Source organism: Paroedura picta, chromosome 4 (assembly GCF_049243985.1).
Source record: "Paroedura picta isolate Pp20150507F chromosome 4, Ppicta_v3.0, whole genome shotgun sequence".
Taxonomy (NCBI): domain Eukaryota; kingdom Metazoa; phylum Chordata; class Lepidosauria; order Squamata; family Gekkonidae; genus Paroedura; species Paroedura picta.
This window is the reverse complement of record NC_135372.1, coordinates 124,147,944-124,173,051: the sequence shown is the minus strand read 5'-3', so window position 1 is coordinate 124,173,051 and position 25,108 is coordinate 124,147,944. Positions and strand designations below refer to the sequence as shown.

Below are 25,108 nucleotides of genomic sequence, written 5' to 3'. Positions count from 1 at the left end.
TGCCTTCCTCAGTCATTATCGTTTACCCCCCAGCAAGCTGGGTACTCATTTTACCGACCTCGGAAGGATGGAAGGCTGAGTGAACCTTGAGCCGGCTGCTGGGATCGAACTCCCAGCCTCATGGGCAGAGCTTTCAGACAACATTTCAGCTGCCTTACCACTCTGCGCCATACAACGACAATTAAAGCCATAATAATGATGTTCTGCTTCTTATCTATTTATCAATCCATCTGTTAGTTTCTGCATTGCAGTTTCGTATTCCGTTTAGTGGCGGGAAAACCCTGGAGGAGAATGAGGCAGGTCTATGGATTTCATTGGCTGTGCTTAGTAGTTTGCTCTGGCCTCAACCAAACATCCGGCAGAAGAGTGCTGCTTTGCAGGCCCTGCAGAACTTAGGTAGTTCTGTCCGGGCTCAGATATTAATTGGCAGTTCATTCCACCAGTTAGATCCACAGCCAAACCTTGCTGGGCACCCACCAAGTATGCTTCGAAATTTATTTGGGGCCAGGTAGGGTTTTAGCCCATCACGTCTTCTGACTGGCTTCAGATTTCTTTGCTTGGTAGCAGTGGCCACCACAACATAAGGCTCTTTAGTGTGTAACCGAAGGTAAGCTGTGGCAGTCATTGTGTGGCTGGTTCCAACTCCTGCATCAGCCATTTTGTGGTTGCATCCACAACAGAACTCCAGGCTCAAAAAGGACTGACCTAGGAAACCACCAATCTTACCAGCAAATCATGGTGACTGGATAAACTCTTTTCTCATGTTGGCTACTACAACATGGTATTAGGATGACTGTTATGCATAGGCAGGTGGTACAAATGTCATATATGTTCTATCTATTAAATCAATTCTTTGAGGTGTCATTTTTACCAGTCTTGAACTTTTCCTAATTACTATTTTTTCCATGGATCTTAAGGGGGGGGGTGCATTCACAATATTCTTGTTGGGGGAAGAATCTCCTTTTCCCAATGAAAACATATTGCAGTTTGAGTCCTGAGGAAACCATCTTGGTATCATCACTTTCTACAAGAATCTCAGGGCAGCATACATATAAATATCCAAGCTGATTTTTACAAAAGAAGATGACTTGAACCTAAGTCAACTTGTTAAAAGTCTAGCCAATAAGTCTGCACATTTGGTAGATACAGACATAGCTCTTCGAAAACATTTTGAAATACCAGCTAGAAACACTGAACACACATCAACAGAACACAATGACATAAACTTGTACAAGCCTGCCTGATTGGCCCTTAACAAGCAGTTCATTGGTCCATAAATTCATGTAAGGATAATCTCTGATTGGTTGAATTACAGTTCTTCCTTAGCATAGTGGTTGGCATTAGCATGATGGAGCTTCACATACATAACACTAGCAATCTAACTACTATACTGCTCTGTACTGCCATATCCATATCAAAAATGTTAATGTGTGTGGAGATATTTGGCTGTTATGCACCACATAATAACAAGAATGCACTTTAAAGTATTATGAACTGATCACCTGAAAGCTTTAGAATCTACCGTCCTTTACTGCAAAGAACCTGAAAGAAAATTAACCGCGTCGTTTCCCAATGCAACCTTCACAAGCAGTTAAGCGCTTATGTCCCAATGAAACAGTTTAAAGAATGTCACATTAGTCCCTTGAACTGGATCCCCAACAGCACTCTTGGGGTCCAGCAATACTGTTACATAAAGGAGAGGACAATCTGCCTCTTAACTCACAGCAGTTTCCTTTGTACGGAAGAGAACATTTCATCCTCTTAAGCAAGGGAGAATTATTGCTATCCTTGGAGGAAAGGTCTGGGGGAATGGGGATATTTTCAAGGGCTTGTGTCCTGGTAAAAAGTCCTCCCATTCTTGAAATATGCGGAGACGCTCAGCTAAGGAAGCAGAAATTACTTTGAAACCCTGACATCTCACAGAAGGCCCGTAAGAAGCTGTAAACAGAGAAAGCTTCTCCTTTTTTGGTCGTGTATAATCAGTGTGATTAATTCCACCGCCAACTGAGGAAGGCTCCGTGGCCTACTGCTGTCTTCTTGTGTCCAAAGAGGTGTGTGGGATCCAAAGCGTTCAGGATATGCAGTACAAGGCAGAAAAGCAGTCTATACCTTGAAGCCTGTGAAAATCCTGGCCTTCTCAAGCAGCAAAGTGAAGAAGAAACAAGGTGATAAAATGCGGAGGTGACTTATTTGTTTACACAGTTTATACTAATAAGTCTCGGGGTTCAGTAAACACAGACACAGAGGTTCTTTGAAAACACAGCCCTTTATTAAATCCAAACACCAACCAAACACTGAACAAACAACTGGGGAAAACATGGGCTTATATACAGTTTGGGAAGCCCGCCAAGAGCCCTGATTGGCCCTTAACGTAGCCCTCCAATTGGTTCATAAAGTCCAGTAATGACAGGCTCTGATTGGCCTCCTTCATAAGCCCTCCTTTGAGTGGGGGCTCAAGCTAGCACCAGAGTGTCCACATACATAACATATAGCCTGCCTTTCTCCTCAAAGGGACCCAGTGTGGCTTATATAGTTCTCCTTTCCTCCATTTTATCCTCACAACCCTGCAAGTAGGATTGCCACCTCCAGGTGTGGGCCGGAGATCTCCTAGATTTACCATTCCTCTCCAGACTACTGAGATCAGCTTCCCTGGATAAAATGGCTATTTTGGAGGGTGGGCTCTAAAGTGTTAAACCCTGCTAAGGTCCTTCCCCTCCCCATACTCCACTTCCAAATCTCCAGGAATTTCCCAGCTTGGAGATGGCAACCCTACTTTGTGACGTAGGACAGGCTGAGCGTGATTGGTCCACGGTCATCCTGCAAGATAAGACTCTTACTATAAGAGTAGTGCTGGTTTGACACTGACAACTTTCTGCCCCTGCAAACCACAAGAACCTTGGTTTGTTGTGGCATCTGGCTGGACTGCATAGGGACTTCCATCTTCCCTAACTGGTAAATTGTCTCTCAGATATTCAGCCTCCACATCCATCGGAGTGAAGAGTTGACCTCTACTGATAAGTGGATGGTATCCTACAGCTTCCTAGGAGTAAGCCTGTGGAATAAAGGGGGCAGAGTAGACCTACTGAGAAATGCTTTCTCGGTGTCTCGTAAGATAAATACTCAACACGAACGTGTATTCACTTGTTACCCCAGCATCTTCTATCCTAATTGTCTTTCTCAGATCCTCAACACTCTTTTGAATTCCTCCTCTGATTTTCTGTTATGCAGCCCCCCCCCCCCAAAAAAAAAGCCACTAAGCTCTGATCAGTGGAAAAATCTGCAGGAAAATTGCAAAACGATCAACAACTCAACACATGAGAGCCTTCGGCTAATTAGCGCTAGATCAAACACTGCTATTTAGCTAAGGTACTGCTCTTTAGCACAATTAGCCTAAATATTCAGGTCTACCAGGACACAGAAACCTTGCATTCAAATCCCATAACCACTTAAATAATTAATTTCAAAATAGACTGAATGATTATTAGTACATATATTTTAAGCATCCTGCCTGGAGTTGTGGAGTGCAGTGTGCTTCTAATCAGCCATGAGCTGTGAGTAGATTTCTCCCATTCTGTTCCTTTTATTACTGTGGAATCCCTCTCTGTGCTGCATTCTTTTACTCAGTTCAGGCTAACTAGTACAAGTTCTGAAATCAATTCCAGGTGCAGTGCACTGAAGCTTTCAGTGCATAAAATTCATTTGCATTTCCCTCCCCTTTATGTTACCAATGCGCACCCTGACAAAACATGGCAAAAAGAGAGGTGGAGTGGATTGCAGTGCAGCCCCTGGACCACAAGCTGCACTGGGAATGTGGTGTGTGGTTTGGAGGGCACTGCAGAGAAAAAGCAACACAAGAACTCGCAGGAAGTGGGGAGGGAGAGGGGAGGGAAGAAGAAGAATTGATTCTTATATGCTGCTTTTCTCTACCCAAAGGAGGTTCAAAGTGGCTTACAGTTGCTTTCCCTTTCCTTTCCCATAACAGACACCTTGTAGGGTAGGTGAGGCTGAGAGAGCCTTGATATCACTGCTTGGCCAAAACAGCTTTATCAGTGCCATGGTGAGCCCAAGGTCACCCAGCTGGCTGCATCTGAAGGACTGCAGAATCAAACCTGGCATGCCAGATTAGAAGTCCACACTCCTAACCACTACACCAAGCTGGAGAGGAAGGCAGGCAAGGAGAAGCCATATGGGGAATGTGCATATAGGGAAACTGCTACCCACATATAGATGTTGACCATACAAAGGTTTGGGAATGTGGTTCAGGATCCAAAAATATATATTTATGGATATGAGGAATGAATGGAATCCATTCCACAGGACAGCAAGAGAAAAATGGAGGAGAAAAATGATGTCCATTGAAAATTCATCACTTGCATTTATGTAACTGGAAGTTACATCACCACATCACAGGGAACTCTAGGATTTATCCATAAACTCTATTGTTTTTACTGTTTTCCTATTCACACAACATGGCAACCATACATATTGGAAAGGCCGCACTATGTCCTAATGACTTTGTGACGGTCTGAAGGATGAGCCTCTGTCGCCACCTGTGCAAAAAAAGGTAGAGGTTGCCACTATGGTTGTGCTGAGCTTTAGATTTCTCCAAAGCTTACCACTTCCACATGCTTCTGAAGTAGCTTGACATCAATGATGATACCCATTTCAGTGGCAACAACAAATTGTGACTGGCTACCAATTTGTGAGAGCCTCTTGTGGCGCAGAGTGGTATGCGGCATAAATGCTGTCTGAAGCTGTCTGCCCAAGAGGTTGGGAGTTCGATCCCAGCAGCTGGCTCACGGTTGACTCAGCCTTCCATCCTTCCGAGGTCGGTAAAATGAGTACCCAGGTTGCTGGGGGGTAAATGGTAATGACTGGGGAAGGCACTGGCAAGGCCACCCTGTATTGAGTCTGCCATGAAAACGCTGGAGGGTGTCACCCCAAGAGTCAGATATGACCCAGTGCTTGCACAGTGGATACCTTTACCTTTACCAATTTGTGGTGCCCCTCCTGCATTCAATCCTGAACATCAGCACCCTCCTTGGGTCTGGCTACAAAGTAAGTTTGGCAGCTGTTTGCTGTGCGTGGCTTTTAGATGGTGTCAGGGTAGCATTTGTAGAACTCTCTGGTAATCCAAATCTCATTTACATCCCAGACAGAAGAGATAACAGGGAGACTGGGGCACTCCCCTCCCATCAACAATTCTCCCTATAAATTCTCTCTGGCCCCCACGTTGGCATTAGGAGGGAAACACAGCCTTGGAGACCTTGTATTTGTAGCCTCATATAGTTTACAGGCAGAGGCTGATCCTGCTGGCTTCACAGGAATCTGAACCCACACCTCCCCAGTGCTGTTGCTCCACCTATCCACAAGAACGCTCCCTGGCTGAAAACTGATGCCTCCCATGTGTGAGACACAGTGGCTTTCCAACATTTTAATTTTGGAATATGACATCAGAATTGGATGGTGCAGTTCTGGGGTAATTTGATCAAATTCATAGTACAATATTTCTCTGACAGCTTCAGCCTAGGAGCCAGTGTGCAAGTTCCTGGATTAGTCGCATGAGTCTCATGGATCTGGTTCTGGAAACCAGCCATAGTTTATAAGGCACTCGCAGTCCTTTGAGAGCCGATATGTCAGTGGCAGTCCCCTTCCCTTGCATTTCACACCAGCGCTGCCCATAAGCAGAGGATGGGGCACACCTGGTATACAGGATCCTATGGATTGTTTGTTAGCTTGGGAAATGTGGCATCAGTGGCATAGCCTGGTACCTCTGATAGAGGACAAAGGTGCTTTACGATTAATCAGATCACATGTTCCCCTAGTCCAGGCTTTCTCAATCAGGGTTTTGTGAAGCCTTGGAATTTCTTAATGGCCTTGGAAAGGTTTCCTGAATGGATGAGAGTTAATTAATTTTAATTTGTTGTTGTTAGGTGCTAAGTCATGTCCGATCCATCGCGACCCCATGGACAATGATCCTCCAGGCCTTCCTGTCCTCTACCATTCCCCGGAGTCCATTTAAGTTTGCACCTACTGCTTCCGTGACTCCATCCAGCCACCTCATTCTCTGTCGTCCCCTTCTTCTTTTGCCCTCAATCACTCCCAGCATTAGGCTCTTCTCTCTAATTTTAATATATTTTTAAAATCTGTTAAATATTTATCAGGTGATATTTATTTACTTATTTATTACATTGATATGAATATATATATGACTATATATATGACCATATATGACTATAAATGGTAATGTTGGCCCTCCATCCTTCCCAAAATGGCCAATGATGGACCTGGAAGGGGTGGAAAGGGGAGGGTCCTGGATCAGTGTTAACTCAGCTCTGCTTCCCAACTGGTTTCTGCACGATCACACAGTTTCTGGGGTTCCTCAAAGCCTGAAGAATGTTTCAGGGGGTTCTCAATGGTAAAAAAAAAAGTTGAGAAAGACTGTGCTATCTACTCTAGGTTAGATCTCTCCAACTTTTTCAAACCCTCTCTTTTCTACAGGTCCTGTCCTACATGGCTTAGATCCATACATGTGCCACGACCTCCATCCTAGCCTTCTGGATGGTCAAATGGGACCCCATAATTCCTTCTAGACCACTTGAAAACCTGGTTGGCGCCAGGCCACTGACGAGCATTCATTATCCCAGAAGAGTTCTCTCTCTGCACTGGTAAAACACTGAGCACACCCTATTACAACCATCGATCCTATCACAAAAGTTTGTGCTTCAGCCATTGCATATGTTGCCCACACAAGCTGCTGCATGTACTATTCACTGTCACGACAGCAGCAAGCTTCTTTGCACACTGTACAGTAGGTTCTTATGGAAAGATTGTTCTGTATCTTCAGGACCGCGTTCAGCAGAACACAGAACGAGTTTAATCATGGTAAAGACTTTTAAAAAAATGTTTGGCCAGCAACGGTGTTTTGCTACTGATACCTTAATAGAGTCCACTGAAGTGAGAAACTTTTTGCTTTCACATGGTAAGTATTTTTAAAATAGTGGTGAAGGAGCCATTCATTCCTGCAATGGCCCTTTTCAGATGCTATGACTGCATGCCGGGGTAGTCAACCTGTGGTCCTCCAGATGTTCATGGACTGCAATTCCCATGAGCTCCTGCCAGCAAATGCTGGCAGGGGCTCATGGGAATTGTAGTCCATGAACATCTGGAGGACCATAGGTTGACTACCCCTGACTGCATGTATCAGGAGCCAGTCAGCCACGCACAGATCCCCCCCAAGACATGTAGTGGCGTTTGGCTGGAAATGGGCAACACAGATTTTCATTTTAGGCATAGAATCCTAAGACAGAGTTTTGTTTCATGCGTGCAGGGTTATATGCACCTGCAAAATTTATGTGTTGCCCCTTTCTGACAATATGACAACCATGCGTATCAGAAAAACCATGAGTACTGAACACTCCTGATATTTATTGTTTGGCAGGTTTCATGAACACACATTCATAGTAGCTGAAAAAGGCACTAATTCATCCAAGCAGTCTTGACTTGACAGTCTTATTCATTCGTTCAGGAAATTTATATGCTGCCTCTACAGAGTCCTGATCCAGGTGTCTCTAAAGTAAAATAATAGCATTTCAAAAAGCATGGATTCTCACTAAAAAAAAAAAAAACGAAGGCAAGTAATTGAAAACAAACCAAGGGCATAAAAACAATACAACAATATCAAGCACCCCAGAAAACACCCTGGTCCTTGTTACCACCCATCTCATCTCCGCAGGAAAGAGAGCAAGGCGTGAGAGGCGGGTTTTAACTGGCAGGCTAGACAAGATGTAAAATGGACCACATACCTTGAATACAAACAGCAGTAATTGCTATGATCGCAACCACAATTTTTACAGCCAGTTCACTTTCTACTTTTCTCCAGGGGATAATGAGCACGCATACGGTGAGTGACAGAATGGGATTGTTTGCCTGTTTGCATTGAGTCTTTTGTGAACCAACTCTAACAATTTACAACCCTGAACTTAAAATACTGCTATCAGAAGCAAACACTGACTTGGCTGATGAAATAAATCACCCTTCATGACTGGTATTTAAATTTTAGCACTGAAATTCCACCTTGCATATGTAGATTTTAATAACCTGACATTACTTTTCAGCTTCATTGGCTCTACGGGAAGGTTTTGACTATTACATTCATTTCCACAGTGCAAGGAGTTCATCAGCTTAGACCTTGCTCTCAGACCCATGGCTGACACAATATAAAACCGTCCACTACTGACCGCATCACTCTGTTTAGTCAGCATACTTTGGGTTTTATCAAATTAGGCTTTAAATTCCTGACATCTTCACCATTGCTTATTCTTCTATGGCGCTACACACACCTGATCTATGATGTTATAAGCACAGGGCATTTTCAGATATCATTTTTACCATCACAGCAAATTGGCAGTAAAGCAGTCCATCGCGCCCTTATGATGTCAACCATTTATTTCTGGCGCTCATAGGGACATTCTTCTGACCTGGTGCTAACATGGTTACAACTTCAGCCCAAGTACATTTCTGCATAGACATGAATTCCTAAATGATATGCCAGGAGGGAATGGACACTGGAGAGAGTCACATAGTGAAGGCTAGATTTGTGGAAGATCTTATTTGGAAGAAGATGATTTTTGTCTATTTCTTCTTATTTCTAATTTATTTGTAGTCTTCACCAGAACACTGTCTCACAATAATTCTAAGACCTCACAATAATTCTAATAGGCACTGGAGTATTTACTCAAAAGTGGTGTCATAGAAGACACCAACAAACCATAGGTTGCACTTATGCAAAAACCTGTTTCCCAGGGGGACCTGCTTTTCAGTACGGCAAAAAGCCTATGTAGATGCAGATGGTCCTATGAATGGTTCCTGCTCTTTGCATCCTTCTCTTTCTTTCTTCCTCATCAACTTCTCACATTCTTATCTCCCCTTCTCCTTTGTGACAATAATGGGTATGTGTGTGTGGGGGGGGGGGGGGGAGTATCCAGAAACTAATAAGCAGTAGCAGCTGAAAGAAAGGATAGGGGAGGTTGGAGAATAGGTGGGAACTGTTCAGCATGTCATGGCAAAAACAGAGGAGGAGGGGAGAAAGCTTGTGCATGCATGGGCTCTGTCTTGGTGTTGTTTCTTCAGCAGTCAGGCCTCTTGTTCAGCCCCCTGCAGTGCCCCAATGTCTTCCACCTGGTATGAGAAATGTCCTAAACCAAGCCCCTTGGCAACCCCTTCTTCACCAACATCTGCCACCTCTCCATTTCTCTTCAACACAGTGACTTCTAACTCCACATCTGGCCCAGCTGGCAGCAGAGGAGGAGATAAACTCCCACTTGCTTGTGGATCATTCTCAGGGGAAGCTGCCCCCTTTGGATAATCTCATTGGATTCTCAGAAACATCTGGTGGGGCACTGTAGAAAATTGAATGCTGGAGTAGATGGGTGCCAAGGTTAAAGTTTCCCTAGTGTGCCACAAACCCTTCGGCTGGCCCTGAATGGTAAAGTTGGACTTGTTGGTCACCATGCGAAAAAGACTGAAACCACTGTTCTAGAATAGACATTTTCAATAGGGGCCACATGATCTCCTGGGGGGCACTGAAACATTTGAAGGGGGCCACAAACTGAAAAAGGTGAGAAGGGGGAGCACAAATGGGTTTATGGGGGGATCCTGGTAACTGAACTGATGAAAAACCTTTTTGTCACATATAATTGCTAGAGAGTTTGACCTTTGTCAAGGAAAAGAAAAGGAAATCATGTAACCCGTTCCTTTATGTGTGCTTGAATTAATGCATTCAAAGGAAAAATGAACGCACACGCTCTTCTTGGTCAAATGTTCTAAACTTTAATTCATCACAGTAGGTCGGAATGTTCAAGTTTTCCTGATGTTTACTAATAAATGATTTTCTGTCTATCTGTTCATGTCTCATCCTTGTTTGACGGGGGCCCTGGAACCCAAGAAGAGCTCCTAAAAGGGCTGTGCCCCCCAAAAGGTTGAAAATGGCAGTTCTGGAACATACTCATCATGTGGGAGGGAGACAACGGCAAGTTTTCATCAGGCCTCGCTGGAATTCACCCATCAACTAAAAGTAAAACTTTTAAAAAAGCTTTTGAAACATTCCGTAATTTCACATCACTTTCATATCACAATTAAGACTCAAACAATTCCCAAGCTAAATAAGAGATCTAAAACTATTAACCTCAGTGAAACTCAGCTTTTTAATTTTGTCAAAGGAATGCTGAAGAAGCTGGGACAGGCATCAAGGTTCGCTGAGCTCTAACGAGGTCAGCAGGCCTTTGCCTACATGATTACTTGGTGAATTTTTAAGATACTGAAACATTATCCTCAGCCCTAAATAGCTCAAGGCCACTTGCATCCTTCCCTGAAGGATACTTCCCCATGGAACAATCACAGGACAGTGACTGTCTGCAGCTGTCTTCCTCAAGGCATCTGTACACATGGGGAGGACAGCTAACTCAAAACGGGGTAAGATGTCGTGGCAAAGAGGGCCAGTTGTAAGTTGCATAAGAAGATGTTCCTAGACAGCTTGCAACAAGCCAGTTTGACTTAGTGGTTGCTTTCACTCAAGTACCGTATTGTGCTTTACACAAGCATTCAGTAAAAAAGAGAGAGAGAGACTCCCAAAGTGGATACAGATATTGGGTTGGAACCAGTGGAATGACTATGCAAGGACTACAAGGATAGTCCATCTTCCCAGACAAATCACTGATGGGATTATGGGTTCCTTGTAGAGTAACAGCTATTGGGGTCAAGGAGCTGAAGAGGGGGAAGGAGGAGAAATCACTCCTTTTTCTACTGTTGGTGGAGTTATGCAAAAAGCAAGAGTGATTTTACCCTGCTCTCACTCCCCATGGTATTTCTCCATGTGAGTTCTATGACCAAGAAGAACCTTCCCTGGGGTCATAAAGAGGGGAGGGAAGACTGGAGGGGAGTTGATACTGGAAGTATCAACAACCATCAGTACTTTCAGCTCCTGGATGGCAGGCTCTAACCCACTGAATATTAATTAAAATAATAAAATGGTCCTCTGTAAACTCTGGGTCTGGGCAAAATGTAAGGGTGCCATGCAGCTACTTCTTTTAGGGCTGCCAACTCTAGGTTCAAAACTCCTGAAGATTTGGGAAAAGACATGGTTAGGGGAAAGGAGGGATCTCATTAAGGTATAATGTCATAGAATCCATTCCTCAGTTCCCTTCCAGGAAAACTGATCTCTATAATCTGAAGATCAGTTGTAATTCTGGGAGCTCTCCATGCCTCATGTGGAGGTTTTCAACCTTAGCTGATTCTTCCTCTGGCCTCTCTCACAGCAGGTGATAAATGGGAGGAGAATGCCTGAGCTGGGACTAAAATTAGAGACAACGTAAGTGGTGGATCCGTGGTTTGATGTCATATTAGTGTGCTGACATCACTTCTAGCAAAAAACTGAAGCAACAGCATGAGATACTCTAGGATTTACAAAGTCTCTATAGTTTTACAGTTCCAAACCCTACAGTTTTTACCAGAAGTGATATCTCAGTGGTACAAAACAACCACATGCTTTGATTTCATCACCCATTTCTTCTTGCCAGTGCTTTGGGTGCCAGTGGACAAACCAATGTATTGCTGGGAGGTTTTCCAAATCTGTCAGTCCTGCTTCTTAGGCTCTATCTCCAAATCTCCAGGAATTTCCCCACCCTAGGTATAACTGCTCGGAGTTGCACAGTTAATCATGCACCTAAGTATTGCATTGTACATTCTCAAGAAGATGGTACTGCATACTTTCTCTAAACACACAGATCTGCTCTTAGTTTCAAGCTATGCAAAGGGGGCTCTGAAACCTCAAAAGCCATGCATATCAAAGACAAAAGTACACTGATACATGCATCCCCTTCAGTTTCCCACAGCCAATAAAAAGAGCCAAAGATCTGTGAAGTATTAGCATAAAGAATATACGAAATGCAGTTCTCCTTGATTCTCTGTACTATCATTTCCTACAATGAGAGGAGTGAGCACTGAAAAACCAGAGCCTAGACATTGCAGGTTCAGATTCAAAAAGCAGTAAGGTGAACTAGAGTCTCCTTTGCCCTATAGATGGTTCTATATCATCCATGTCCACAGCCCATCTCCTTCAGTTGCTGTGTTGCGTCTACTTTTGGTGGTTATAAAGAATAACGTAAACATAAAGCTTTCCTTTTGCAACTACAGTTTTACAAAACCAGTGGTTCTGGGTTTTAAAAAATAGCTTTCCCAATAGCACTAGCACTCAAAGAGGAAAAATGTATCACATTTTTTCCACCTCTCTGCCAAGAAGTTCAAGGTAGTTTACATGGTTCTCTCCTCTTCCATTTTATCCTTGCCACAATCCTATGAAGTAAGCTTGGCTGAGTCATCAAACCTATGAACCAGGGTCTTGCTGTGAAGCTTCATGGCCAAGTAGGAATCACAGCTCAGGTCTTCCTGGTTCAATACTATGTTGCACCAGTCTGGAAGAAGCTCATATGAAAGAGGATCTCACAATGATTTGGACTTTCTAAGTACAAGGGGTGGGACAACAGGCCATGTAATCTAGGACTCTGCTCTCTGCAGAACCTACATATATAGGTCATTCATAGGTAGGGTCTGCTGTTACAGCAGATAAAGCAGCACACAGATTGGACATAAGGCTGGCAACTGCAGCCTCATACACATAGGATCAGCTCAGGTGCTCAGAACATTTGAAAAAAGCTGATACCTTTCACAGGCTCAGCTGTGATGTGAAGACAGGTAAGAAAGCTGTTTTTGAGGACCAAAAGAATGTCAAACTTTGGTAGCAGTTCTAAAATACATACTAGAATGTATACAAAGGCTGTACTGGCGGTGGGGTATCCATTTTTATCATTATAGGTTACTTTATTTAATTTAATTTATATTTTATTATATTTATACACCACCCCTCCCTCCCAGTTCAGGGTGATTTTCATTGGAACCGTCTCAATATCATACAACACAACATCTTGGCTTGAACGCATAACATTTTTTTAAAACAGTAAGTAAACAATAAGAATCTGCACAAACTTTCATAGTACTGTAATATGAAACAATTTGTTTTGTCACTTCAATTTAATGTTCACAATGGGACTCTTTTTTACTGCTAATATGAAGTCCCCCGAAGAAGAAGAGTTGGTTCTTATACCCCGCTTTTCACTGGCCAAAGGAGTTTCAAAGTGGCTTACAATTGCCTTCTCTTCCTCCCCACACAAGAGAGGGAGGTGAAGCCGAGAGAGCTCTAAGAGAGACTGCTCTGTGAGAACGGCTTATAACAGGGCTGTGATGAGCCCACGGCCACCTAGATGGCTGCACTTGGAGGAGCAGGGAATCAAATCTGGCTTGCTGGATTACAAGCTGCCACTCTTAACCACTACACCAAGCTGCGTAGAAAGATGGCACAAAATTTACAAAATAAATAATAAAATTACTTTATTTTCAGAAGTAAATGTTAAGATAAGGTTTCATTCGGTCTGTGGAAAACAAATTAAAGCTGGCCAGTCAAATCTGTATCCCTCCCTGGGAAGACACAATCTCTCCCTCTCCCCTTCCCTCTCTGCTGTTACCCTACCTGCCCATTTCGAAATGATAACATCAGTGATAGCCTGTTTTGGAACAGAGATGCTCACTGCCTGTGACCTGGAGAGATTCTATCTTATTCATGGATCTGCACTGAAATAATTAGAAATCGTTTCTATGTACACAGCACCTCCTAAAACTTCTTCTATACAAAGGGGGGAAAGTAGTATCTAAGCTGCAAAGAGAGATCATCTGGAGGTTTGGGCTGCGGTGTCACTCAAATGAAGAAGATGCCCAACTCTCTCTTTCTTTTCTGCCTAATGCCAAGGAAGCTGTGGATGTTCTAAACCAGGGTGTAAACTGCACAGAGCTTTTATTCCAACCCCAGATCGATTCAGTCCCTGCCCTCTACACAGAATGCGATTTCTGTTTGGATTTTGGGCGATTTAAATTTTCCTTCTGCAGCAAAAGATTGATCTGGAGTGACCCTACCTTTATTGTGGGATATCTTAGAGTGCTTTTAATGCTCAATATCCGGATTGGGAAACCAAGCTCGTGGTAGAGAACCTCTGATAGGCCACACCTGGTCATGTGACAAACTTGCCTTAAAGGAGAAGCCCCTGATTTCTCTCAACTTCTGTCGGTCCTGGATTTTTCCTCCCTCCTCTTCCTTTTTCAATCTTCTCCCGCTCCCCTCCAAGAAAAGAAAGAGGCTCCCTGCCTGGCTCCTCTCCCCCCACCCTTCAAGAAAAGAAAGGCTTGGCTCCCCCCCCCCCTTCTGAACTACCCTAACCACGTGCAGAAGACTTTCCTGTTTCAATGGGGGGGGGGGGAGAGGAAGATCCAAGTTCAAAGCAATCTGAATTCAACAGGATTGACAATGGAATAAAGAAAGTAAGTGCAGACTCTGCCCAGGCTTTCTCAACCAGGGTCTTGTGAAACCCTTGAGGACCCTGAAAGGGTTTCTGAATGGGTAGGAGTTAATTTTTATGTATTTTTAAAGTATTAAACATTTATCAGGTGATATGACCATATATGATCATGCCAACCTACACCCCCGCCCTTCCCAAATGGCCTAGTGATGGGCCTGGAGGGAGTGGGAAGGGGAGGGGCCCTAGGTGGGCATGTACAAAGCTATGCTTCTCAACCATATTCTGCATGATGGTGCCACTTCTGGGATTTCTTGAGCCTGAAGAATATTTCAGGAGGTTCTCAATGGTAAAGAACGTGAGAAAGGCTGTTCTAAATCATTGCTTGAAGTCAGTAAATTATTTATTGTTTTTTATTTATTTTATTGATTCATTCATTAGATTTACATTCGATTTAATGGGCTTGATAAGGGTGAAAAAGGCTGAAATGTAATCCAGAGAAGACAGAGATGTAGGGGGTTAGTAGGAAGGTAGACTAAGGAGCTGAGATCTCCCCTGTCTTGGATTGGGGCTATACTCCCCTTGAAAAGTCAGGTTTGCAGTCTGCAAATGCTGCTTGACACAGCAGCCACTTAAGAAAACCAGGTGGTTGCCGTGGTTCAGAGTGCTTTCACCCAACTTCAGCTTTGCTCCAGCCATGCGTTTTCCTGGCTCAGTCTCATCTAGGCACAGTGATCCATGCTTTAGTTGAATCTGTACTGGACTACTGCAATTTGTTCCACTTGGGGCTACCCTTGACTGCTTGTTTTGGGCAAGTTATCAACATCCTGTGACCCAATCTTACAGCAACTATATTGGCTTCTGATCTGTTTCTGAGCCCAGTTCAAGGTGCGGTTTTTGATCCCTCACTAGGAGGTAGCTGGAGAGTTTTATTTATGATAGCATTTTATTAATTCTTCTGCCTACCTCCAGTTTTAGGATATTTTATTTTGTATTTTCTTTTATTATGTCTACTGTAAGTCCCCTGGAGTTCTTAAAAGGCAGAAAGGAGGCTATTGAATGTTTTCAATAAATAAAAATAAAAGGCAATGTGCTTTGGGATCAGTCTAGCCACCCGTCATTGCTGCTGGAAAGCATGAAATCCTGGCTCTGCTGAGAACTATATGGGTCCAGAAACTTGTCAACATCTTTTCCTTTGCACAGAAGATATGGGCAGCTTTGCATATTTAGATGATAGCAAGCCTTGTACGAGCTACAAATGATTTTCGGGCAGCCAAGACTTTTCAACAACAGAGCCTCTAAAAGCTTTTGTCTTTTTCAATCTTTTGACCCTAAAGGAGTCCCTGTAATAATTTTTCAGAATTCAAGGCACCCCAGAAGTGATTTTAACTGGCCACATCTCCTTGTCACATCCCCCGCAGCCACTACTGTGCATAAACTTCCCAATACAATGCTACAAACTATGTATTCGCCATAATATTATAAAGATATTTCTAAACAGCGGTATCTTGTTTGCTAGTATAAATTTCCACAGAGCTCTTCACAGTAAAAAATAACCCTCAAATAGCTTCAAAATATAGCTGTGCGACTCAAACTCTCTATAATGCAGCATGCATGCTGGATTTTGCAATTGGAAATTTACTATAGCTGATGAGGAATTGCTTTGAAACACAGCATCAACCAATGGCTTGTTTGATATTGTACCAGTGCATCAATATTCAATGTGGAAATTTACACTATTGCTTAGCAAACAAGATACCAGTTTAGAAATATATGTTTGTAGCATTGTACTGGGAAGTTTATGTACAATAGTTGTTTTGTGCTTGTTATTCATTGCATCCATTACTACTGTAGCTCTACTGGTTTAACTACACACACACAAGCTTGGAAGTAGCACGTCACTGGAAGTGACATGTTAACAGGCAGGCTCAAGGAGGGCTGAGGGGGGGTGGGGAGGTAGGAGGTGGTTTAAGGTGGGAGTAGGCATGTAGGCTCTACCCCCTGCCAGGCTCAGAAACTATGAAAGAACACACTCATGCTCGGGGGAGGATGGGGAGCAATGGAAGCAGCCAATTCCCTAACTTGTGGCTGAGTCCATTAAGGCATGAGTGGAAAGGCCTTGGACGCCCTCCAAAGCTGGTTGGGAATCTATGGTCTATGGGTACCAAGGAAGAAACACTGGGGAAAAGGTGGTCAGAAAAGAACTAACACTGTTTTTGTTTTATGTAGACATTTTCACAAAAGCAGAAATGTCTTTTTCCTGCTCCTATTGTGTATAGTGCACGTTTCCTCTAGGTTTTCAGAGAAAGCACCTGCTAAAATCCATATCTTCCTATCAGCTGGTACTCCAGTTATAGAAATATGTACATTTTTCTATGTCTATCATGAATACTTCTTAGTAATTGCCTATGAGCAATTGATATTGACTTAATCTACCAACCATACAATTATACTTACCAAAAGTATCTGTCTTCCACAGATTCACCAGATTAATAAAGTCCTCTGCTATTGCCACAGAATTCCCCTCCCCTAATTCACACCGAGTGTAGCTGCAAAGATCACATTAAAATGGACAGGACGGGATTACACTGGTGAACAAATTATTCCCTATGCAACTCAAGGGAAACATTATCAGATTAGCTAATGAGCTCTAACTCTTCACATACTAATCTGACTGGGCATTTTCCTTTGTTTAAGTGCAGTGATTCTAAGGTCAGCCATAGAATCCTTAAATTGCTTTGTAGATTCTCTTTCTTCCCCTTTGTTATACTCAACAGCTAAAAGGTGCTGACATGCAGCCATGCCCACTGCTAGAATGGCAAAAGAAAGGGGCTTTTAATGACCTGGCAAACAATCCGGTTGGCAGAAATCATCATTGCTGAGTAGCTACTGTTTTAAAGAGTTGCCATAGCAAAAGAGTAAAGTGAGTTGTCAAAGCTTAGATTCTGGCCAGGCAGCCACTGACTGGTACTCTTTAAGACTCAGGCCGAAGGAAAGGGAAACAAAGAAATCTGGAAGAAACTGGGTTCTCCACAGCAACAATGCATTGCCACTTTTTGAGAAATGGAAGATGATTTGGTCCAAGTTAGCCATATGCTTGGACTGTGGACTTTTCCTTTGCATGCTGAAGGAAGGGATGTGTATCCCCCACCCACCCACCCACATACATGCTCATACCTGGAACCTAAGGTCACATCTTAGATAAAACAATGGCACAGTCTTATGTTTTGCCAAGTCAAATGACCAAAGTATGATAGAGACCACTGAAACTTCCATCCCTGGAAATCCTGTTGATTATACCAGACATTACCCACAAACTTTTCAGCCTGTCTGAATGCCTGCTTTTAAAAACAACGACAGGGGATTGTTGGGGGGTTCAGTTCTGTACCTAATCACTTCTTGCCTTGCCATTGGGAAAGATACGCATACAGCTCTGCCTGTAGGAAATGCAAGGATTTCTCTTTTTCTCCCAGCCATACAGTGAAATGAGCAGAAATAAGCAAACTGAGAACTTTGCCTTAAACAGGTCCTCCAGGAGAAGATGCTTTCTTCAAGGGATATCTTATATGGCTTCATCTTGATCTTGTGGTTTATTGCCCAACTCAAGCAGTCAGGAGGGCAGTTTTGTGGCTGCACAGGACTTGTGGCTCATAGGCTTTATTTATTTATATCTTGCAGTCACTTTTGCACCCTAGGAGAAATCAGTCCCTCCCTTTGAGGTTCACAGTTGGGTCAAGTCATTACAGGGCACAAATCATTCCTTTTCCCTTCTTCTTTGCTTCAGTATCGGCAAGCATTGTTTATGCCTCCCGTAAGACTTGTCACCTATGGACATGGCCTTTGTACAAAGAAACTCTGAACAACAATAAACCAGACATCTCGGCAGCCCTTTACGGTGTCAGACAGACTTAGATGAATACTGACTAGGAAGAGTTTGTTTCCCAGAACACACAAAGCCGCCTTCCACTGAATCAGACCACTTGCCTGTTGGCGGAGTGGAGGACCAGGATGCTTAAAAAAAAAAAGTTTTATTCAGACCAGAAACAACTTTGTAAGGAGGAGGAGAAGGAGGGAGATCTCTAAGGCCCATTATGCACGGAGTGGAAGGTCCGCATTCGGGGTAGAATGGCGGCAGCTAAAATCACCAATTATGCACGCTGCCAGTGGCAACCGGGCACAAAGTCAACGTATGCCATCGAAAAAGCCGCGTTAGCGAGATGCGGAAGAAAGTGGAGCTTCCTGGGACAAGGGCGCAACCAGAAGCGGCTCCGGAGTAGCCGTGTGCATAATCGAATACTCTGGTTTTTGCTGCCGTTGCGTTCCGTCCTGTGCGTAAGCGGTTTGCTTCACTTCTTCCGATCTTCAAAAAAAAAAGGGAGGAAGGATGACCCAGGAAACTACAGACCAGTGAGTCTGACCTCTGTTGTGGGGAAGATAATGGAGCAGATATTAAAGGGAGCGATCTGCAAACATCTGGAGGACAATTTGGTGATCCAAGGAAGTCAGCATGGATTTGTCTCCAACAGGTCCTGCCAGACCAACCTAGTTTCCTTTTTTGACCAAGTAACAGGTTTGCTGGATCGGGGAAATTCGGTTGATGTCATTTACTTGGATTTTAGTAAAGCTTTTGACATGGTTCCCCATGATGTTCTGATGGATAAGTTGAAGGACTGCAATCTGGATTTTCAGATAGTTAGGTGGATAGGGAATTGGTTAGAGAACCACACTCAAAGAGTTGTTGTCAATTGTGTTTCATCAGACTGGAGAGAGGTGAGTAGCGGGGTACCTCAGGGCTCGGTGCTCGGCCTGGTACTTTTTAACATATTTATTAATGATCTAGATGAGGAGGTGGAGGGACTACTCATCAAGTTTGCAAATGACACCAAATTGGGAGGACTGGCAAATACTCCGGAAGATAGAGACAGAGTTCAACGAGATCTGAACACAATGGAAAAATGGGCAAATGAGAACAAGATGCAATTTAATAAAGATAAGTGTAAAGTTCTGCATCTGGGTCAGAAAAATGAAAAGCATGCCTACTGGATGGGGGATACGCTTCTAGGTAGCACTGTGTGTGAACGAGACCTTGGGGTACTTGTGGATTGTAAACTAAACATGAGCAGGCAGTGTGATGCAGCGGTAAAAAAGGCAAATGCCATCAAAATCACAAGATGTCATAGTCCTATTTTATACGGCACTGGTCAGACCACACCTGGAGTACTGTGTGCAGTTCTGGAGGCCTCACTTCAAGAAGGACGTTGATAAAATTGAAAGGGTACAGAGGAGAGCGACGAAGATGATCTGGGGCCAAGGGACCAAGCCCTATGAAGATAGGTTGAGGGACTTGGGAATGTTCAGCCTGGAGAAAAGGAGGTTGAGAGGGGACATGATAGCCCTCTTTAAGTATTTGAAAGGTTGTCACTTGGAGGAGGGCAGGATGATGTTTCTGCTGGCTGCAGAGGAGAGGACACGCAGTAATGGGTTTAAACTTCAAGTACAACGATATAGGCTAGATATCAGGAAAAAGTTTTTCACAGTCAGAGTAGTTCAGCAGTGGAATAGGCTGCCTAAGGAGGTGGTGAGCTCCCCCTCACTGGAAGTCTTCAAGCAAAGGTTGGATACACACTTTTCTTGGATGCTTTAGGATGCTTAGGGCTAATCCTGCGTTGAGCAGGGGGTTGGACTAGATGGCCTGTATGGCCCCTTCCAACTCTATGATTCTATTCTTCCTCCTCCGTATTCTCCATGCTGCCGGTTCAGCGGCCGTGTATAATAGGCCTGCCTGACTGGGGTTTATTCAGGCTGTTCATTCTGGAGTCAACCTGGGAGGAAGTCTCCAAATGTGCCTCACTGGAGGTGATTATTTAAAAAAACATCTGGAAGTTTCTGGTCTAACTATGCTAAATACACATCTCCTCCAATGCCCCCTGCAGGACACTCTTCGTATTCTCCTCAATCATGACCACTGCAGACAATGCATATTCCAGCATTGCCCACGCAAGTCAGGAATGTCTGCTCTGATTGGCAGCAGCTCTCCAGGGTCTCACACACATCACCTACAACCCTACCACTGTGACACAGGCCAGGGTTGCCAACCTCCATGTCAGACCTGGAGATCTCCTGCAATACAATGGATCTCCAGACTACAGAGAACAATTGCCAGGGCAATTGAGATGAGAGGCCCTTCTCTGGCTTAGCCGTGTCATCTGGATCCCCATGGGCATCTCCTCTGAGGCACCCGAAGGGAGGCCATTGAGCACAGGGTGATGAGGACTATTTATTTGTCACCTGTGAGGATATGTTTTAACGGGGTGTGTTTTATTATTTTACCGTGGGGTTGATTACTGTAAGGCACCGCAAGCCAGCTTGCTGACAGTAGCAAGTAGTAAATAAAATACATTTTTAAAAAATCTCCAGAGTTGGCAATGCTACCACAGCCCTTTCCCCTCCAAATTTATTTATCAATGACTGTGGTTGGCCGGTGAAGCATAATGAAAGTGCAATCACCAACAGCTTGCGAAAGCAGCTTGTAACACCAAAGCGATAATAAAGAATTCTCAGTTTGAAAGAAAGTGGGTTTGGGTAGAATATGGAGGCTTCAAAAGAAATAGATGATTGTAGGATGGCTTTGTGGAGTTACGTCTATGGACTTACATTATCCAACAGTTTTGCATCCCTTTGAATAATTTAAGACAGAGAATGAGCGGGGAATAGATCTCAGTGTTTTTCAGATTCCTCAGAAAGGAGTTAACGGCAGTACTCAATATAGAAAGAGCCTCTTGTGGCGCAGAGTGGTAAGGCAGCAGACATGCTGACTGAAGCTCTGCCCATGAGGCTGGGAGTTCAATCCCTGCAGCTGGCTCAAGGTTGACTCAGCCTTCCATCCTTCCGAGGTCGGTAAAATGAGTACCCAGCTTGCTGGGGGGTAAACGGTAATGACTGGGGAAGGCACTGGCAAACCACCCCGTATTGAGTCTGCCATAAAAACGCTAGAGGGCGTCACCCCAAGGGTCAGACATAATCCAGTGCTTGCATTGGGGATACCTTTACCTTTACTCAATATAGCAAAAGTGCCCAATTCAGACCATGGTGAGAGCCATTTTTATATTAGTTAATAAGGACTGCATCTTTTTTGTTTGTTTTGGCCTAGTTAGCTCATATAACAGCACAAGATCCAACAGTTTTAAGGTTTTCACTAATCATTCACAGGCCAGGACTACTGGTTTCCAGGACTCTGAACAGCCAGTCCTAAGAATAGCTACGTGCAGGAGAACGAAATTCTAAACTGTAGTGGGTAAAACAGTATGCTCAGAACATTTTCAATACTCCTTTGCTAGAATACCGATGATACAGTCTTGCTTCGAATACCTACATAATGCTTCTACTCAGGCACGTACGATGCAATACGGGGCTTCCCCACTACTCCCCCCCCCCCATATTTTTAATCATTTCCTGAGACAGCCCACTACTGCCTGCCAATACACTGTGAAAAAGAAAGAGCAGGTTTTAAGTAGGCTCATGTAGCTGAACTTGAAGGAGGCATGTTATGTATAAAGGTAAATATGTTCTGTAAAGACCTTTGCCTCTTTCTTCTCTCTTCCCCATATGCTGTACATCCCACTGTCAAAATTGGAACTGTAATCTCCTTGGACCAGAGATGTACACAGAAGCTACTGCTTCTACAATATATTCCCTCTGGTGGCCCTGAACAAGAAAAGCAATTGAGCAAAGACTCTTTTTCCCTGGAAACATCATGAATGAGGCATTTTCTAGTACCAGGTAAGAATCACCGGCACAAATTCTGTGCTATTCTTCTCTACGACATAGCTATACTGCAAATGTAAACCACCTTCTAGCTTTTTCTTATTCTAATACCCTTATCATTTTATCAAAGCCTTGAGGAATTCTGATCACCTTCCCCAAAAGTAGTTTCCAGGAGTTAAGAAATGGTGTAGGATTCCAATAGTTTAAAAGTGGTTTCAGTGTGCAGCAGGGGAGTCAAAACTGTCTTAAATTAAGCTGCAGGAGCCTGAAGGAGTCAGGAGAATAAGCAATTCGGAGACAGAGTTTAAGCTGCACAGGTGGTGAAACATCATCCAACCAGCAGCTGTAAGGAAACAAAATCCTCCTCATCTAAATCCATGTATGTGATGTGCACCCTCCATGACCAAAAGCTGACTCCTCTAGTACTGCAAGCCAAAGAAAGAGGGCTATAACTCAGACATTTCCAATTCAAATACCGCCTCCTTAAGATTCACGGATACTGCTATCATCCCTGCTGTTCTGACCCAGCAGTGATATCAGGGCTCCTTCAGCCTCACCTCCCTCACAGGGTCTCTCTTGTGGGGAGAGGGAAGGGAAGGCGACTGTAAGCTGCATTGAGACTATGGGTAGAGAAAAGCGGCATATAAGAACCAACTCTTTATTTATTATTATTTTGTTAGATTTTTTTATACCACCCTTCCATATGACTCAGGGCAGTTTACATTCAACGTCGTGGGGGGATACATGGAACAATATAACATAGTCAAAAATAACATCTATACAGTGCTCCGCAGATCGGTATAAATAATTGCCTAAGGCTAAGGGGGGTGGGCAGAGTCCAGAATAGGAAACAGGGGCCAATTGAGCCCCTTGCCCCCGGACTGACAGCAGAGGGGTCCGCTGACGTTGGGTAAAAATATGGGGGGCAGAGGGTTCAACCAAGCGATGGTGAAGCCGATGGTGACTCTTCCCGTTGGCCCAAGTTCAGAAGGAATACCTCTCAGCCACCTTCTTCCGTGGGTCCAGGAGGCAGCTGAGAGCTCCGGGGCAAGGTGAGATGCGCCTGGCCGCCATTTGGGAGATTCCATCAGGCAACAGCTGCCACGCGTCTCCGGGAGCCTGGACGCCGGCACGCCCAATTCACCCCAGCCCATTGCCTGCTGCCCCCGCCGGTCAGGTGTATCTGCGCCCCAGGCACAGCAGTAGGCATCCGGGGAACGCTCCCCAGGCCCTGCGGTGTGCTCCACAGGGCCTGGGGAGCAGCGCAAATCCACCAGAGGGGGGGAGGGAAGGAGGAGGCCGCGAGCCAAGTCCACGGGGAGGGAGGGGGGATGGGGAACAGTTCCCCGCACTCCCCCAACACCCCAGCATCCCCCCTGGGCCTCTGGCGGTGCTCTGCACGGGGGCAGCCGCGCCCAGCAGAGGCTTCCGTGCGGGCCTTGGAGAAGGCCCGCTGCGTCCCCAACAAGCCCGGCTTCTTCTGAGGCCTGCCGGGAGGCAGGCGAATTGGCGGGGAGGGGGGCTGCCATAGGAGGCTCCCCTGCGGGCCTCAGAGCACCGCCCCCTTACGGACGAGCTTTGAAGCCTAGTCAACAATGATCCAATAGTGGTTTTGAATCTTAACAACAATATAATAGGAACAATAACTTAGAGAGGCCCCCAGAGAGGTCAGACTCGTTCAGGGAATGGATGTCTGGGGGGGGGGGGATCTATGGATGTTGATTGGGTTTGGTCAGTCTCAGGCAAATGCCTGATGGAGGAGCTCCCTTTTGCAGGCCCTGTAAAAGTGTAATCTTCTTCTGGTTCTGATGTAGGTTTAAAACAAGAAGCCAGATGCTTATTAAAGGACCTTCCAAATTTTATTAACCATAGACACTCTAAAATGAGTTCAGGGCAATAGCCCTGAAACATGACAAGCAGATCACACACATCATGTTATTTAAATGAATTGTGAATTTTGCATTATCTAGACAAGAAATTTTATTTTTCAGTTACTGGGTTGATGGTGGGCCTGCAAAGCAGAGATACTAAGGACTGCTAGGAGATTAATCAGATCTCTTGTGGCCTTTTACTTTTAGTTCAAAGCAGCTGTTGGGGAAAGGCAGAAGATCCGACTGGGAAAATTGCTCTAGAGAAAAGGATAACTTTTACAATTTCATTTTAGGGCTGTTTTGCTTGTCAAAATTCCTCCACACTTGAAGTCTGCTTGTGTGTTCTTCCCCAGTGACCAAAAGTAAAGTTAGGAAACCACGATTTGCATTTGGAAAACAGAACAGTGAAAAGCTTTGAACGCCTCCTCCCTTACCATTACATCATAGTGCAGTGGTTAAAGCATCATACTAAAGTCTGGGAAATCCAGGTTCAAATCCCCACTTATGCCATGGAATCTTGTTGTCTGACGTTGGGCCAGACACCCCCTTCTCAGCCTAAGCTCACAGGGTCACTGCAAGGATGAAATGGTGGAAGAAAACAACGTAAGCTGCTTTTGGTCCCTGCTGGCGTGAAAGGCAGGATATAAAGAAATACAATAAAGCAAAGAAAGAAAGAAATCTAATCTGGCACAACCCCCAACAGCTGCATCAAAGTCTACCTTTCCTCTGATTATGGGAAGCCATTGTCTTGTGTATTGTGTCCCTAGGTGTGTTGAGGGAAGGAGGCTGAGGGCAACACCAGAGTTAATAGCATGCGGCCAAAAAGAACCATTCTGCAGCAACTGGTTATCACTGCCAAGAGCTAGTGCAGTGCTGTAGAAATGAACCACAGGGGTTTGACCTCACTTCAGTCAGAAATTTATCTTAGTTATACCATTTGCAGGCATGCATTGTGCATCTCAACTCTCTGTATAGTCTCCAGTTCTTTGAGACACCCTCACACACTCACAATCTATAGATTTAAAACTAATCTCTGCCACAAATTTGCTAGATGCCCGTACGCAAGCCATACTT

General features: G+C 44.3%; 1 protein-coding gene across 1 annotated transcript in view; it reads right to left on the bottom strand.

Annotated features, from left to right (window-relative positions):
- JPH2 (junctophilin 2) overlaps positions 1-25,108 on the bottom strand; it is a 93,003-nt gene that overhangs the window by 31,354 nt on the left and 36,541 nt on the right. The gene's annotated exons all lie outside the window — the stretch shown is intronic.